Genomic DNA, 18,753 nt, shown 5'->3' with positions numbered 1-18,753 from the left:
CAAAAAAATCCTTTCAAGCGATTTGAAATTATATAATTTCTGGTCCCTATGTATGCTGGTCATGAAAGCGTGCCCCACAGTAGTAAAAATAATCATATTAATATACTGGGGAGAAAAAAAATCTTTTTGTTCATCTACTCACAGTGCCAACTAACCGAAACCAGTGGAGCAGCCCTCTGTCTGGAAGAGAAGGAAACAGGACCCTTTCTGAACATACACTTCGATTTTCCTAGAAATCTTCAGCTCTGTGCTCCTTTTCCTCTCTGAATTACTTTTTAAATCATTACATTTATGTTGAACAAGTTAGTTTTTAAAGACAGATCATGCAGATCTTTACTCATGTGAACAAACTCACTGACTTCAACAAGACTACCTGCCTCAGTGTAAGCGCTTGGGCAGGAATCAGAATCTAAAATTATCAATTTGCTAGTTAGAGTGGTTTATGTTTCTTGCGAACTTAAACCTTCTTCTGCCTTTATTTATTACTTTTTTTTTTGAGAAGGTATCTTTTAATGTGTTGGGTTTTTTAAAAAAAAAAATCCTTTCCCTGTTTTATTCGATGCTGCCGTAGTTGTATTCAATTCATTAACAAGTGGTTTGCATCCGCTGAGAAGAGCTGTCTGAAATAGCAGTGTCACAGCATTCATCATCATTACATCAGCAGTAGGGAAGTTCATACTGATTGCTATCAGCAACCAGAGTGCCCCAATCAGCGTGCAAGCAAACATAGCATGTTTAATTTCTCAGAAATGACTCTGGGTAGTTAGGGTGTTCATAGGTACTACTTTGATCCACGCTACTGGAAGCGGTCTTTGGGGATACAATACATCTTGAACAGCACAACTGTATGAAAGTGAAAAACACAAGGGGAGGCATGAAGAACAATCAGGAAATTACAGTCTCTCTCAACCATAAAGGACCCTTTATCAATTTTATCAAAACCGGTTACACCGTTCCTTGGGATTATTTAAGGATAAAAAAAAAAAATCTGTCTTGTTTAGATACATTCAAATGCAAAATTTAAATGAGACACTCTTATGCTATTATATGGGAGCTATTTCACACTGATTTATACAGGCTCGATTCAGGTACATTTAACTTCCAAAACCCACCTAGACTTCAGCATTGTTTTCCATCAAACCTGCTGGCAAAGCTGCACTGACAAAGTTACCCCTGACAGGACTTGCTGAAAAATACACAAGTGCTCAGGTATTTTAAGAAATATCTTCCAGTTGTAACATTAACCTCTTGGTACACCTCACCATTTTTATAATAGCTATAGGAACTAATCGAAATACTACACATTTTTTAAATAGTTTTATCTTTTCTCAGTTCTTTGTAAGCTAAACCAGAATTATGCAACCCCCATTAACTACTCCTGGGCAAATTTTGTTCAGACTCTTCCCTGTTCAGCCAACTGGTCACAATAAGACTAAGATCGATGTAAACAGAGGAAAAAAATAGTCTTATATCCGCTATATATAAATACACAACAAAATGCTAGCCAAGTTGGGGAAAAAAGGTATCCTATACTTCACAATACTTACCTCCATTTAAATGACTTGCATAATCTATAATTGTGCTAGTTGCAAACTGCGTACTTCTCCTAAATCTGTTTTGAAATGCAAAGTAAAATTAGAAAGAAAGAAAGAAAAAAAAAAGCCCTGATAGAATCAGATAGGCGGATTTGTTGCTTGAAATTAAAAAATACCCCAAGTTATAGGGCACGACATGTATTAATACAATCTTTCCAAATTCATTACTAGCTGCTGTCTTTTCCTGCGTTACATTCCTTTGATTTCTTCCCCCCATAAAGACTGAAAAACAACTAGACCTAAAGCCTGGTTAATGATGATCTGATCTGTTCCTGATAGGTTAAATAGCTTGTAGCAACAATAATGCAGGATCACAAACACAAAGGCAATCAGCTAGGCAAAGCAGTGCTATTAGCATCCTCATGATTAAGATCCTAAGTGAGAAACTATTCTATGGCGTACATTGAACTACTGATCATGTCTAATAATTGCTCGACTCCAGAGGAATTACATTTGCTTACATCTTTCTGCTACAGATAAACTGGATTGCCAAAAGTTCCAAAAATATTTAAAACATACACATAAAATAGGGATCAATAAGTGGCACTTTCTACTGAGGCAGCACCTCAGTTGCTTTTAATACACGTCATCACCCACATACTCTTGCAAGTAGATTATCTCTACTTTTGTTACGGCATTTAGAAAGCTGTTAAGTATAACCCCAATTAAATGTTTTTACTATTACTTCAACAGATTAAACTCTGTATCTAAATAAAACAGTTTTCCTACAGGCAAAAAGTGATTCTTACCCAGTAAACAGAATTTAATGGATAAAAACACTGAAGGATTCAGGTCAAACTGTCCATACTCAACCAGTCCACCCCTCACAGAAGTTGTTGTTTGGGGACAGGCAACACAAAGCTGAGGGATACAGAGCAAAAAGTTGCAACACATCTTAGTGGCTTTACATTTCAGATATGATGTATCCTCTGAGGTAAAAATTCATAGTCCATTCATTATCAACAGTCTTTAGCGTAAGTAACTGAACTTTAAAATGAGAAAAAACCCACCAAAAACCAAAACAAACCAGGTCATTAACTCTGCATCTCAGCATTTGTTATTTTAATCACACGGTCTTGAGTTTCTTTATTCCTCATTTTGACTCTCTTACAAACTACCTAAATATAGACAATGGAAAGAACAAAGGTTATTTCTTAAAAACAGAAAGTGCCACACATTTTTGAAGTCTCCACATCTGTAAATGTATTTGGGGAGGGGGGTGGTTTTAAAAAACAGTAATGCACTTACCCTTAAGAAATCAGAACTCCTGCCAGTGAAACTGCCTAATATTGCTAGAGAATTCAGAGTAAGCTGTGCTACTGCTTGTTTTGCAATCCTACAAGTCCCTGTGCTTCAAACTCTGCAGCAGGAACAACTCTAATAATTATGTCGAAGTAAGATTAGCTGTAAAAGAATTAGCACAGGGGAAAAAAAAAACTGTGGACTTCACTGTTTGTAGCAATAGGTTAAGAAGAGCGGTGACACTTCAAACTTCCCTACCAGCTCTACACTCAGTTTTTGCCCCTATCTTTCTTCAGGAATTCAGCAGCGCTGAATCCAAAACAAACTTAAATAACAGCACAGCGAATTCCTTCTGTAAAACACTTGTTTTATGAAACCTGAATTAGAGCATTCACATGCTCAAGATTTGAAAGGACAGGAGTATGCAGAGAGAAGGACAACCAGCAAGACTTGCTGTGTTGATAACATGCCCTATGACTTCCTCTGCTGATACTGTTATTAGCAGTAGGAACACGATGACGATAGGATAGGATGACTAGCAACACGGTGACGATATAGGATGTTTTCTTCGTTCCCTTCTTGCCAGTTTGTCAACAAACGGCTTGGTAAAACAGATCACAAACATCTGTAATGGGCTGCATCACGATTTAGTTAGTTCATCAAATAAGAAGTCCCTACAGCTGCCACAGAAAAATGCAGAAATATTCTAATTTAGAGCACCAGAGCTAAATGCGAATTCCAATGGCACGACCACTTTCTTCACACTTTTTGCTTTATCTCATCAATCCCAACAGATGAAAGTTTCCTTAGAATCAAAACTAGATCTATATATCAATGTCAATCTATATAGGAACTGAAGACAAGGAAGAACATATTTAATAGACATCTATTGCAAAGATGTGCCTTGTTTCCAACTTATGATATGCAAATGAAAGAAGAAAAGACTGTATTCCGTATTTCACTATCAGCATTTTAAAACAAGATTAAAGGAATCAAGTAGAATGTTTTTGAAAGTGCCATGTTTTGATCACCAGTCCCATTCTTGGAAGGCTGTTTATCTCCTCAGCATACTCTCAGGCTAAGGGATGCCTTCATCCAGAATTTCACGTTCTAACCCAACACAGATGTTTTAACACGTAAAAGAGCTAAGAAAGCTCCATATATCCAGGAAGAACTTCAACTGCGAAAGGTACTTTATAAAACTTTATCTTCAGCTTTTACAGTTTACTTTAGGTTTTACACCTGTCTCATAGTAGCAGTAAAACTTCATCATGATTCCTTCACGTTTTTGTAGCTTGACAAAATACAACAGGACAACTCTGAACTGCTGCAGTATAAATTACTTCGCAATCCACTACCCCTGTTCAAATAGTGTAATCATAGAATTATACAGCTGTCTTATTTTCCCAGAAAAAACATCCATAGTGAATTGAAGAGCCAAGCAAAACCACACCAAACCACATGGCCTGTTAGTTAAGAATCAGTAGTGAGAGGATTTCATTTTAATATACGCTGTTCAGAACAGCAGACGTTGTACTGAAGTGACACTAACTTGATCTGTGTTTCTGACTATTCGGTTTCAGGTGTCCATACACCCTATCTAATGAAGGCTTCGTTCTCTCGGCAGCTAGATGAAGTATTCTTTACACGCAGTTGATTTTCTTGACATTAACGGATTTGTATGTAAAGAAAACAGTTATCATAGGAAGCAGCAAACATAGTTGGGGGACGTTCAGCTCTAAACCACCAGAAGGGTAGTTGGGTCCTTTAGCCCTGACCTAAATATCAGATACCAAATCAAAAAAAAAAAAAAAAGCAGCATTTTGAGCATCATTTAAAAAAAAAAAAAAAAAAAAGGATTAATTGTCATGGTAATCAGTGCAAAAAAACCCTGACATGAGAGTGGAAACTTCAGCTAAGAAAATTATTCAATCAGATGTCTTGGTAGTGGATTCTGATATTATCAGCTCTGACACCCAGCAACTATTTAGAGACAAATGCATTCTATCCTAATTAGTTCACCCCTTGTTGTAATCTAAATAATCTTGCAGGCGTTTTTAAGATCAATGTATCTCTTGTTTCTTGTTTTGTTCTTAAAAAGAGAGAGAAACCAACTCTTCAGATCAGCAGCCAATTTAATACACTTTCAAGGTAACAGAGGTACCATTTATATGTACAGCGTATACCACAACAAAACCACAGTACGATGCCAGCACAATCTTTAAGAAAGTTTTCCCCTAAATCTCTGCAGAAAGCGGCCTTAAAAGAAAGCGGGGATTAGAGTGAGCAGGAAGGTAGGGAGGGGACTTACCTCAAAGCCAGCCAAGCAGAAATCAGAGCAGTAATTCCGCAAGCCGGCAGAGTACACTTTTAGAGCTATAATGGTGTGAAGAAGTGCCGGGCAGCATTGCCTGAAGGCAGCACTAATACACTGATGACTAATGACTGGGCCATGCAGACAATGAATTTGGGGGTTGAAAACTAACAGAAACCGTGCAGTACCTTGACAAATGGGCTTTCAAAATTTCATTCATTGAATAACCTTTAAGCACAAAATTGGCTCAAGTTCTCTCGGGAATAACATGACACATGTTGTTGGGCAATAAGTATTTTCCTTTTTAATTAAAACTATTACACCAAATACATAAACATGATTACAGTGAATAAAACATAAGAGTTAACTATTTAGCAGCTAGAAAAGAAGCCCGGACCCAGAATCTGAGGTGCCACACCATTCGTTCAGAAGGGTCAACAAGTCCCAGGGTTAACTATCCGACTCACTGAAATTCACCCTTGGCAGAATACATTTTCCCTTCTTTGACACTTAAAGGAGAATAAGAACTTCAAAGGTATGTTTAACGAGCTGCTACAAATACAATTGGTTAAAAGAGGCTCAGAAATTATGTACTAAAAGCTGCACTGTGCTTAGAAGCACAACTGAAAAAGCCTGCTTTTTAAAGAGCCCAGTCAAAGTCAAGCCCCCATAAAACAAATCAAGCCTCGTATAAACTTTGTAACCCTGTGTACTGACAAACACATTAAAACAACAGAATCCCTCTTTAAAGGGGCTCTTTCTTTCAGCGCAACGCGACTTCCAATTTGAAAATAGCAATTTTGGCTATTTTTACAGACAGAATGGAATAGCTGAAGTGTCTCTAAATTAGCAAGCACCACTTGCCATAGACAGCATCGCCTTTAGCAGCTCCTAAAAACTTCAGAAAAGGATCTTAAAACAGGAAGCTTAGTGAGCTCATAAAACTGTTGTTGGAGCCAGGAACACATAGCATATTTAATCTGCAAACTGTGAGAGTCTACAATGATTTCAGCAAGATCTGAGGCATGCCCTCAAGGTTTGCTGGGATCTGGGATTAGGGAGTTGATAAGAACCCTCTACTGCCCATGGACATGTTTTTCTTCTGCAGTTAAACACAAATGCATAGAGACGTTTGACTGCTGCTTGGCGTTACTGCTCAAGTTATATGAAAGCTTTGCAGCTCCTTTTGCTGTCAATATATCAAAGTTTAAAAAAAATCATCAAAGTGTGAAATTTCATTTAAAGTCTTTGCCAGTCTACAGCTCTATTTCACAGACCTATCAAATAAAAGTAAAGATGAAAAATGCACTGAAAGAACTTGAAAAGTTTGCAGCAGCACCCATGCCCTATTTTTGTTTATTCTGTCTCATTTTATTTGATTTTAAAGTATAACAAATCAATTCCCTTATAAAAATGACAAAGTCTAAAGGGAGGATGTCTATAAAACCTACGGTTAAAAGACAACTTGAAATCATTATTGCAGCTGAACCTTTTGTTGAATAAAAAGCTTCCTCTGTAGCCATTTTAGCATTTTAATTGCCTAACTGCAAGTTGGCAGAAAATTTCTTGAATCTTCCAAAACAATCAGAATGACTACAGAATATGAGTGCCAGAAAAACTAAAGCCTTCTTCAAAGTATTCTTTAGCTAGGGATTTACAACAATTGCATAAAGAAGAAAAGTCTGACTTTTAAGATAATCTACTATAGTCTAAAAGCATTAACATTCCATTACTAAGGTTTTCCTGAGGATTTCATGACTCATTGATTCACTTTTCCTTCAAGTCTGCTTTTTCTTTGTACGTTACTGTCTCCATATAGTTGAGTGCATGCAACACTGATCATTAAACTGCTTCCTTCCATAACTCCAAATAAATCCTGCTTTAATAACCATCAGATTCCTTATTTATCAGGCAAAGACGACTAACTTTTCACTAACACTCTGCAACACAGAAATATCCCATTCCTTCCTCGAATGCGCAGGATGAAATTCAAACACGCTACGGAGTGCAGGTAATGGAACAGCCCTCCCAAAAACGAGGCAGGAAGCGTGACTGAAACTTTCGTGGGTCAGTATCAAATGCACACATTTATCTTGTTAAAAAATTGAGTAACCTGCAAGACGAACAGATTATACTGGTATCTCAAAACTTGAGTATTTTGGTTTCTCTAACACCGCTTCCAAAACAAACAGAAATGATTTATAACCATTGATGCTTTAATTTCTTAGTTACAAAATGTTTTTGTGTTTCAAAATGCACAACGCATCCTTCCCAACTGAAGATTACTTATAGCAGTAAACGCTGTCTTGGCCACTGCACGCCTTCGCCGGCCAAAAACATTACTCCACTTCAGCAGGAAAACGCAGGTGATGTCTTTGTTTTGTAGTACTTCCGCAGAAGTGCTTTGGAAAACAGCATGTCCTGCTGAAAACCATGTGCAATTATCGGAATGCAAGAGTGCATTCATTTAGGCACCTTAAGCCACAGCTTTACTTCCACTGCTGCTTAGAAGAATATATATACACTGAGGGAGTCCTTTTCTTACTCATTCTTCTTACTCATTCAAAATCACATAATCCTGCTTTTAAAGAAATAATCCTCCCCGTTAAAATAGCCTTCTCTCATAGTTACTATTATTTATGTTTTAGAATTGGGCTATACACCAAACTGAAAGTATTTACATACTAGCTAGTTAAACCCAAACCTTCATTATATAAACAAACTCTCAGGAGGCTGCCTGCAGTTTACATTGCTAAACTCATTCACCATTACTTTTCATATATATTTCCTCGGCTGAAGTACAGTGGTGTGGACACGGCAATTTTTACATTTTAAGGTTACTTTACTTTTAAAACACTGCATTCGTCTTCCTTCAAAATAATCATGACATATGTAATTAAGAAACTGTCAGATCATTATTAATTTTTAATAAAGGACCTAAATGAAATAATTATAGGAATCAATCAGTGAGGCACCTTTCCAAATTACAATGCAATTGCACAAATATTCAAACTACTTAAGGCCAGTTCTTGCAGATTTCAATCCGTAAGCTCACTGAACACCACATCAAAAACAATTCTGTAACCCAGAGAAACTTGGTGATTTCTCCCTATTCCGCCGAGTTAAACCGTTTCAAAACAGATACCTACATCACGCACAGAACGAAGGGCAGCCGTGCCCTCTTAAAAATGTTTGTTGATTTAATCAGCCACGTATCTCAAGGCCCCTGAAAAATTTCGCTTCCAAGTTTTTCTGTAGCCCACACAAAAGAAATGAAGTCTGCACGCTGAAGCTTAAAAAAATCACGTTTATTGAGCCTCGAAAATCAAGCGGGAAGTAGCAGGGGCGCGACGGCGATGAGCATTTTGCTGCGGGTTGCTACCTAATACTCCTTTAGTGAAGTAGCCTCTAAAACGTGACACCGTATATCAAACCGTATATCAAACGGACAGCTATCCGTACCTTTGACTAAAAGGCTCTTTGAGATCCGTACAGTCCATCATTTCAAACTGAAGTGGCAGCTGGAAAATGTGGAACAGCTGGCAAGGAGCTGAGAGAAAATGTTTTACATAAATACATCTACATACGAACTGGCAGAAGGCCACGGACACCGTACCCACAGGACCGGATCAAAACAACGCACCAGAGGGTTAAAAAGAAAATTTGGGGGGTGTGGGGGGGGTTCCTTTTACCTTTTCTCTTCACGTGGTGCGAGGATTTGGGAGCGGGCACCGGCGGCTGCGCGCCGGCCAGCCCGTCCGGAGGCGCAGGACTTGTGTCAACACCCCGACTTTAGGGGCTAATTACAACCGCAGAGGACCCTTTCTCCTCGGACCCTTCAAAGTTGCGCGACGCCAGGAGGGGCCGCGCTGCCGGCCCGGGGCGGCTCGCAGCAGCTCCCCCGGGGCGCCCCCGTCCCGCCTCCCCCCCACCCCCGCCGCCGGCCGCGGGCAGCCGCCCCGCTCCTCCCGCCTCGGCCCGGCCCGGCCCCGCCGCCGGCCGCCCGGCTCCCCGACTTGACCCAGCGCCAGCGGCTGCAGCGAGGAGCGGCGCCCCCCGCCGCGCCGCGCCCGCCCCGCCGCACCCCCAGCCCCGGGCGGGACGCGACTTCCCCCTGCCCCTCAGGGGAGCCGCCGGCGGGGAGCAACGGCCGCCCCAACGGCCGCCCCTCCGCCCCGCCAGATGTGACAGCGCCTTCCCCCCCCGCTCCTCTCGCCTTTCCCCCTGCAAAGTTTGCGGCCGGGCTCCCGCCTCACGGGCGTGAAAATGCCCGGGAGTTGCTCGGGCGGGAGGGAATAAAAAAGCAGCTGCCGCTCGCAAATCGGCAGCTCCGCCGCGGGACGTGAGCGGCCGAGCCCGGGCGGCGCGGCCCGGCCCCGGCCCGGAGCGGGGAATGCCCCCGCCTCTCCCCGCGCCCTCCACTCCCGCGCTCCGTGACAGCCATTTTGGGGGTTAGACCCCTCGCTCCTCCAAGTTAGGGAAGCGGGAAAGGGGCCGGGGAGCGGGGAAGGAGCGCCGGGAGACGGGAAGAAAGTGGCCCGGAGCAGAGCCCGGGGAACAAAGAACTTCTCGCCCAAGTGGGTACGTACCTGCCGCCGCCGCCGCTGCCGCCGAGCCCCCGCGCTGCCCATGGGCGAGGGCCGGGGCCGCCGCGGCTCGCCCCCGCGCCGCTCCCCCGCCGCCGGGGCTAGCGGGGCCGGCCCCCGCCGCGGCCCGCGGGCATTCTCCGGGGAGCGGGGGGGTGGAGGGGACGGAGAGGGGCCCGGGGCGGCAGAGGAGGGCCGGCGGGTGCTGTCGGTGGTTGTTTTATCCCTGCCCGCCTCCCGCGGGGAGCAGCCCGCGCCCCTGCCTCTGTGTGTGTGTGTGTGTGTGCGTGTGTGCGTGTGTGTGTGTGCGTGCGCGGATCCGACATCAGTTTCAGTGATCTTGTAATCTGATCCCTTCTGACTCACTCGCACTGACTGACATTTCTGATTTGGTTCAACAAAAAGGGGGGGGGGGGGGGGAGGAGAAAAACAAGAAGAGAGGGAGAAAAATAAAATAATAATAAGGAAAAAAAATAACCAAACACAAATCCACCGCCTGGTAATCAAACAGTTTTCGGAGGGAAGGGGAGAGCCCTCCGTCCCGTCCCGCCCGTGCCCCCGGCCCCGCCGCCGCCGCCCGGCATTGTTTTGGCTCGGCGCGGCCACCGAAGGAGGGGAATAAACACATCGCGCCGAGATACTCACGTGTCGGAAAAGTTGTCCCTTTCGCTTCCCTCCCTCTCGCACACTCCTCTCCGCCGCCGCCTCCAAGTTTTACAGATGTTGCAGGGCTGCTCGCCGCCGCCGCCGCCGCCCCCTCTTCCCAGCGCTGCCCTCTGGATCAGAGCAGGGGAAAGGCTCTTTAGGGATAACTCCTAATTCAAACGCCCTCCGCTAAACTTTCCCCCCTCCCTCCCCTTCCGTGTGAGCGGCGGAGGGGGCTCCGCTCTCCTCCCCCCCCTTCCCTCGGCCCGTCTGGGACGCGGCTGGCTGCCGCCCGGGCCGCGGATGCCCCGGGCCCGGCGGGAAGCGGGGCCGCCTGCCTGGGGGAGCGGCGGAGGGCGGAGGGCTGCGCCCCGGGGTGCGGGTCGGGCCGCGGCCTGGCGGGCTGCGAGGCGCGCTCTCGGCATGACACCCCCGCTCCCCCCTTCCTCCTCCTCCTCCTCCTCCCCCGCCATCCCCCCGGCCCGGCCCGGCCCGCCCCGGCGGCGGCCCGAAGGCGGCGACAGCCCGCCCACAGCCGGCAGGCAGCGCGGGGCGACGGCGGGCCCCCCCCCGCAGCGGCCCCCTCCGCCCCGGGTGGCGCTTCCTCCCTCTCCTCCTCCTCCTCCTCCTCTCCCGCTCCATCCCTCAGCTCAGCCTGCCTCTGCAGCCCCGCTTCCCCGCGCCGTGCGCCCCCCCCCCCCCCCGCCCTGAGGGGTCGGGGCCTCCCCCACCCCCAAAAATCAGGGGTTTTGGGGAGAAAACGTGCCCGCCGGGTGGGTTTTCGGTGTGCGCTGCGGCTTCTGGGTTCACCTTGGCTCTGGCGCCGCAGGCTGACTTGACCGGCGGACTTCAAGGAAAGTTTCACCTCAGCCATGTGACACTGAAAAACAGCGCTTTCGGGGGAAAACGCCAGCGCTTGGGCGAGGGGAAGGGTGGCAGTGGCGCCTTCGCCCGCTCCTCCTGCCCCAGCCCGCCGGCCGGCCCCCCAGCGCACCGCCCGGCTCCTCGGGCCCTCACTTCACGCCGCAAAACGGGGCTCCTCGCCCCTCGTCCCCGTCCCCGCCCCGGGCTCCGTGCGAGCAGGTCTCCCGCAGCAATGCACGCTGCGGTTCGGAAAGAGCAGGAACTAGGATGCCAAAACTTCAGCTGTTCCAGTACGTCCATCCTTCGGGAAATGACACATCCTGACAAGGCACCTTGCCTTTTTCTAGTCCCACAGGTTGCTCCTCTGGTATTAAAAAAGTCCGAGAAACCCTAAACGAAGATTATCATAACCATTTTCCATCAAGTCAAAAGGTGGGGCTGGCTCTCAGGAAAAGCGTATATACTTAAGCTGTTGCCATCACAGTGCCAAATATTTCATGTGCACCTTTGTTCATAACTTGGCTCACAACAGAGCCAAGTAAAGATTTGTTACTGATGTAGATGATTTAGCAAGGTACCTAAGCTCGGGCTACCCTAAGCATCTGAGAAGTCTCACAAAAAGTCAATGGTTCTTGAGGAAAGGCATGTTTGCTGATGGAAACGAAAGACTGGCCTTTGCTGCTGTGCATTTCAAAAAGCTTCCCTTAGTCTCGCCATCGAAAATGTTCATTTTATTACAAAACAAAGCTGCAGGTATTTGTGGTTTGGGGTGACTTGGTTCATGAGGGTTTTTAGAAACAAAGAGAAGGCAGTCTTATCTGACCCAAAGGCCACTTCAACCCAAATTTCCTCAGACTCACTGGTTTGTTTGTTTTTTTTTTCACCTGGAAATCTTCTCTGGGTGCAAAGAGGTAGCTTTGGAGAGATGCCTATAATTTACGGATGTCCCAGGCATGGTCAGGCCAATCGCACTGGCAGTCCCAGGCGCGCTCGCTTGCGTGCACATTTTAGAGCACTGGCCCCGTACACCCTGACTTTCAGGACAGACGCGGCAGTCAGATGCTTTCGCGTTGAGCGAGAGGTGCACATCATCCAACCTGCCACGCGTGCCTGGGCCGGCAGATCCCCAGCGCCCGACTCCTATGCACCGTGGGGAGTTAATGGCGAGCGCTGGGACCCGACGGAAAAGGACGGCAGTCTGTGAGCCTGGTGCCACGACTGCCTAGCCAGCAATTTTACCGCGTGCCAATGGGCAAATCTGCCCCTGCTCAGAATGAGGAGCACTTGGTTGCCCAGCCCATACTGCTGGCAGGCGTAGCGCTACGTGGGGAGGAGGCATGTGCAACAGCAGGATCTGAACACAGATATCAAGAGTTGATATTCTTTGACCATTTTTTCATCTTGCAGGACTTAATTTTCCAGTCCCATTTTTCTGGGGAAATATGTTGGCTGTTCCATGATATTATGATAATAGTGATATGGTACTGCGGATGTTTTGTTTTATATATATGTATATATACTGGGGGGGTTGGGTGCAGTATGTTTAGTCAAACCTCTGGTCCCTTTAGAGATCCGTTTAAGAGCTGTATGATTCCTTCAGCCTATAGTTCCCTTCTCTCTTTTTCTGCTTATTGCCTATTCCTTTGTATTTTTGCAATCAATTTTTTTTCTTAAACTTTTTTTTTCCTCTTTGCATAATGAAAGCCCTTAAAAGTAACAAGGGAAATTAACGAACATGCAAAGTGTTACTTTATGAAAGAAACAAATTAATGTGGAAAATCCTGTTTGCCTAACCATTTATAATTCTGTATTGGTGATCTTAAGATACTAATTTTAACAATAGGTAGAAAACATATTCAAACGGGGGCATGATTTTCCATTGAGGGTAGCCCTTCAAATCAGTATTCCTCTTGGACTTTTGAAAAAAGAAATTCCTGTTTCCTGAGAGTTTGGACATCTTGTCTTGTCACAAAAATATATTTCATCTTTCTTTTTTTTTTATTTTATTCTGATTCACACCAGCTCTGTTCAAGGCACACATTTCTGATTTAAGATAAAAAATCCTAAACATTTCATTACAGTCATCTCCCACCAAAATTCAGACAGTCAAGTAATTTTAAAAACTAAAGAGCAGATAGAACGCTTTGAGCTCTGCTTACAAAAAAAAAAAAAGACTCCTGAAGCATTTCTGAGCGGTGAAAGTCTTGAGAGAAGGGAAACACAGAAACAACAACCAAGGTTTCTGCCTGTGCCTGTCTGAATGGTCAGGCCAAGCAGAAAATAAAAACCGACGGAGAGTGGGTGACATTTGCCATTTGAAACGTATTGTAAATGTTTCAACACCTTGACAATGAAGCGCATAACAGAAGCTTAGAGCATCCAAGACCCTTCAGCTAAACAAAATGAAAATGGGCAGCTCTGTTTAGGGAGGTGCCTTTCTTAACATCTTTCACGTCTGCTTCTGGGGAATCATACTTGAAAGACGCAACAGCAAGACAAAACCTATATATTAATAAAATGTAATGATTTTTCCACACATCTGGATTGCCCCTCCAAGAGAAACCGACCTCTGAGATTTGTCTATAATGTTTCCCTGCAAATACAAACTGGCTCTTGCAGAAGATCTGTTGGTCAGTGCCAAAACCCATCTCTCTGACAGAAGACACCACAACCACAGGACATTTCTGCCAAAAGTTACATCACGGACAATACTCCTGCATTTCTTCAGCCTACCTTATGTCCCCACTTCTTCTCAGCCTGTGCCTTGGAAATCACAGGCCTCCGGGTCGTGCGGTTATATTCCCTTTTTGTTGCACCCGTTGTTCCAGGAAAGCACAATCAGAAGGAGCAGGCGCTCTGCTGACCTGAGCTGCAATGCAAAAGACGTGATATTAACTCACACCAAGAGCCGGTCTTCTCACCACTCCCAGTTGCACCACCCTCCACTTTCTATCCAATCCCAGTGACTACTTGGCCTCCGGAGGTTGCTGTCTCCAGCTTTCCTGGTACCCGCTGCCCTTCGGGCTTCTCACCCCCTCACACGCACACAATTTGGACCATCAGCTTCAGCACCCACCTCCCCCTCAGCAGCTGGACACCCACCTAGCTGTTGCTGGTTATCCAGGTAAGTGTCACCCCCCAGGAGATAAAGCCATCAAGATAATAATGTTTTTGCCAATAGGCAAATACCTTATCGGAATAAATTCTATGAAATGGGCACATCTGCTGTGCTTTCCCAGGGGCAACCTCAGGGAGCACGGGTGGAGCACTAGAATATGGAGCAATCACACCGATTTCTGGTCATTTATGCAATATCCATCATGAGAGAACTTGGCCAGTGCATCTCGCTCCCACCCATGCAATCCTCTTGTTGCTTGGCTGTCTAGTACAGCAGAGAGGTCTCAAGAGATAGCTGGTGGCAGAAAAAGAGGGGTATGAGGTGGTGCCATGTCAAAATCCTCGGAGTCTGCAGAAGGAGCAGCTGGGGGTACAGGGAAAGGTGCATGGCCTAAGGTGGGATGCAGAACTGGGGTGTGGAGGTGACCAAATTTGGGAGGGATATAACAGTCAGGGCAAAAACCTCAACAGTTCCCTGTTAGTACTCAACTGCAGTACTAACAGGGAATTGATGTAGGGAAAAGCAAATGGGTGGATGGGGCCTGAGTAGGGGAAGAACTAATTAGTTGGAATCTCTTAGTTTTGAAAGAAATTATAAACTGATGTACCACTGCACGCTATTCTAATTTAGGTCTTTGGTGGAAGCCAAATTTCTTTTATTTTTCTGTGAGAAAGGCAGTATAGTACCCACTATATTCCTGGAGGAAGACTTTGGAGGAAGAATTTGGAGCCACTATCATGATTTTTCTTGCAGTCTGCTTGCAATTTTTTACCCTTGAAGATTAATGGCAATATAACATAATATTGTCATGTTGTGGAACATACCTAAACTTACATAAATATCGCAGACCTGAAGTTTGTTACTTACTTACTCTTAATTCTTTGCATTTCATTTATCTTACAAGGTTAAACTGGTCTTATGGATTCCACTATCAATTTCCTTTTCAGAATTTCTTTTGCTGACACATTTCAGTTTCCACCCTCACAGAGAATTTTTGTTTTGCTTTACATTCTTTCATCATTTGCATTTTTGATTGTTATTAGTGCCATTGAACAAAAAGGAAAATTGTCAGCAAATATCCAGATTTTTCAAAATAAAAAGCCTCATTCAAGAGTCTGTATTTTCTAAGGATGCTCGCTGTAGCCCTTCACAGGCTTGGACATAACATCATTCCTTCTGGTGGCCCTTAGCAAGGAAACTCTGTGTCTTTCTACTTCTAATAACATTGGGGATCCTGCTAGATTTCAGTGAAAGAAGGACTGATCCCTAGCGATCAGGATTATCTTTCTACTCTAGCAGATCATCTCTTATCCACCATCCTCTTTCTTTGAATGTCTAATCTAACTAATCTAGCTAGCTATTTATACCATATTCATCACTAGGTTTTTTGAATGCCATACAGTAAAATCAAACGGGTCAAGGCCCAGTGGTTTGGTTTTTATCCCCTTCCGTCTTAAATATGTAAGGATTTTTTTTTTTTTAATTCTGCTGTGATTGCTGAAGGAAAACTAAGGCCAAAAGCTAGATTTTACACATGCATAAAAAGAGCATTAGCTTCTGCAGGAATTCCTGTACTTTTGGGCTGGCTACATAGAAAGCCTGAGCAATCCAACTCTTAAATATAAACTTTTGTTCATGATGCTTCTACCCTCTCTCACTTCAGATACATGGCTGCATTAAAACTCTTCATTATTATGAACATCATTTTAATAAGAAAAATGTTTTCTTTTTTTTAGTGTGTGATATTTTGGTATCATATATCATAAACACATCAAACAAGCAAGCAGAGTGAGTTTCCTTTGTTTGCTATTTAAAAGCACCCCATACATGTTAATTATCAGGCAGGGAGCATACGGGGAAAAGCACGGTCTCTCTAACAGGCTACATCCAATAAAGACACGAAAATCATAACACTCCATGCAGAACAGGCATAAATAATCTGTTTATCTCCTTTTTACCATGCTATAATAAGAAATGAAATTGCTAACGGTGCTGATATTTAGGTTGTTATAATTAGATAGATCATCATTAACATCCCCTTTAAATGATTTGGGATACTTTCAACCTCTCTCTAGGGAATTGTCTCAGCTTCTCTCCCGACTGAGCCATCGGACTACGTGTGAAAGGGTTTAGCAGTATTTTGCAGGGTGTAGCTACAAGCCCTACTACAGGAGATGGAGTTTATATAGACTCTTCCGACAGAATTTAAACCAGTTCCTTGAATGAAATAATCTTTATCACAAAAAAGACAGTTTTTTCCTACCATAGCCAATCCTACTTTAACATGGCCTAGTTGTCCTAGTTTTGACTGGGATAGAGTTAATTTTCCTCCTAGTAGCTGGTAGAGTGCTGTGTTTTGGGTTTAGTATGAGAATAATGTTGATATAACACACTGATGGTTTGGTTGTTGCTGAGCACTGCTTACACTAGAAGTCAAGGACTTTTCAGCTTCTCATACTGCCCTGCCAGTGAGGAGGCTGGAGGTGCACAAGAAGCCGGGAAGGGACACAGCCAGGACAGCTGACCCAAACTGGCCAAAGGGATATTCCATACCATATAACATCATGCTGAACAAAAAATGGGGGGCGAGTTGGCCGGGGCGGGACGTGTCTGCTGCTTGGGAGCTGGCTGGGCATCGATCAGTGGGTAGTGAGCAATTGCATTGTGCATCACTTGTTTTGTATATTCTTTTATCATTACTATTATTTTCCCTTCCTTTTCTGTCCTATTAAATTGTCTTTATCTCAACCCACGAGTTTTACCTTTTTTCCGATCTCATCCCACTGTGGGGGAGTGAGCGAACGGCTGTGTGGTGTTTAGCTGCCCGCCGGGTTAAACCACGACACGAGTATAGTTGTGTCAGTCATGGGTGGGAAATACAACATGTATAAAGGATCCGTCAAAATGTCTTTTTTTTTTTTCAGCTGTTGATGCAGTGAATTGGAACTGCACATTCTGAGGTGAAACATGGCATTCAGACACTTCCCTAGGAAATGACTAGGTTTTTCCCTAAGCCTTAAATCTACTAGCCAACATTTTAAAGTTAAAGCATTCTCAAATACTATGGAAAGCTTGCAGTCTTCAGGCTTTTCATCAGCCTCTTCAATAATTATTTCCATAGCTGGTGGATGCCCATTGTCATAGTTCAAATGCACATACAAAGGATTTGTTTGCTTTTTTAATGGCAACGGGAAAAATAGGTAAACAGCACCTAAGTAATTTCATCTTGGCCTTACATATCTATAATGAGGCTGCTTAGTGAGCATTTACAAATGCCTTTTTCATAAAGTTTTAATGCTCTACTACTACACCACTAGCAGAACATCCCCAGTTAAAGTTGTTCCAGATAAAGTGTGACAATAACAGTTGTAAATCAGGTAGCATTCCATGGGCAATAAGGAGCCCCTGAGAACTGCTAGTTTATCCTCTCTGGCCACCTGGGTGCAAACCACAATCTAGTCAGGAATCCAGCCAGTTTACTGGCCTTAATCTGTCCTCAGTGGACATTTGTCCTTACAGAAAGACAGAGTGCAACATATTTGATGGTATCTAGACAGGAGACATCTGGGATTAGTGAATCTAAAGCATGAATTTCTCATCCCCCAAGACCTCATGTGATATAGCTATCTATATCTACCTCGCTCAATCTTTCAGTCTCGCATCTATCTGCCTATACCAATTGCTGGCTTAGTCCTGCTGTGAATACAACGCTGAGCTGTGCACCCACCAAATGGATCAAATAAAATGTATATACTGCACCAGATGATACTTTGAAGTGACTGTTGGTGACTTTGCTCCCACCTTTACCCCTGGCATCATGCCCCATATCAGTCTACGGTTCAGAAATACAGTAAGTCTAGCTTTATAGCTTCTAGTACTGGACCACTTCAATATAAAGCTATTCTGTTGGTAGAAAGTCAGGACATCAAAAAATACTAACGAGCTTGATCAGTCAGGATTTATACCGGGTAAGAGATTTTCTGTTTCCCTGCAGCCAGCATAAAACCAGCACAAGCTCTGTATCTGGTTAATTCAGCAGAAAGGTGGTCAGGTACTCATGGCAGATCAAGTTATTGCTGATGCGTGACCCAGCAGCATGCACAGCTCTCATTAATGACAGAGGGCAACAGTCCCGTGTACACATACGCCTACACACACATATACAAAAATGCTTTTATAGCCCTTCATTTTCACTATAATTATTTTTCTTTGCATGTTATTTACATCAGACTGTTGGAGTCCTCTCTATTCCTCTTCTGTAATGAAGAGCATTCACAAGAGCCTGGGAGGAACTGACTAGCAGGAGACTTGCACTGTTTCACGAGGCAGTAACCTGAATTACACCTCTCTGCTCCCCAGATTGGAGGTTTGGGTAATGTCTCATTGGAG

General features: G+C 44.3%; 1 protein-coding gene across 3 annotated transcripts in view; it reads right to left on the bottom strand.

The window, feature by feature from the left end:
• The window catches only part of GLI3 (GLI family zinc finger 3), a 211,004-nt gene extending 200,206 nt beyond the window's left edge, over positions 1 to 10,798 (bottom strand). For all 3 annotated transcript variants that reach the window (XM_087766885.1, XM_087766894.1, XM_087766901.1), the window contains exon 1: positions 10,383 to 10,798. The gene's annotated coding sequence lies outside the window, so the exon portion shown is untranslated. The remainder of the gene's footprint in view (positions 1 to 10,382) is intronic.
• Positions 10,799 to 18,753: the final 7,955 nt, after the last annotated feature.

This window comes from Nipponia nippon, unplaced genomic scaffold (genome assembly GCF_047370975.1).
Source record: "Nipponia nippon isolate SJK-2023a ecotype South Korea unplaced genomic scaffold, ASM4737097v1 scaffold_1, whole genome shotgun sequence".
Lineage (NCBI taxonomy): Eukaryota > Metazoa > Chordata > Aves > Pelecaniformes > Threskiornithidae > Nipponia > Nipponia nippon.
This window is presented reverse-complemented; position numbering and strand designations above follow the sequence as displayed.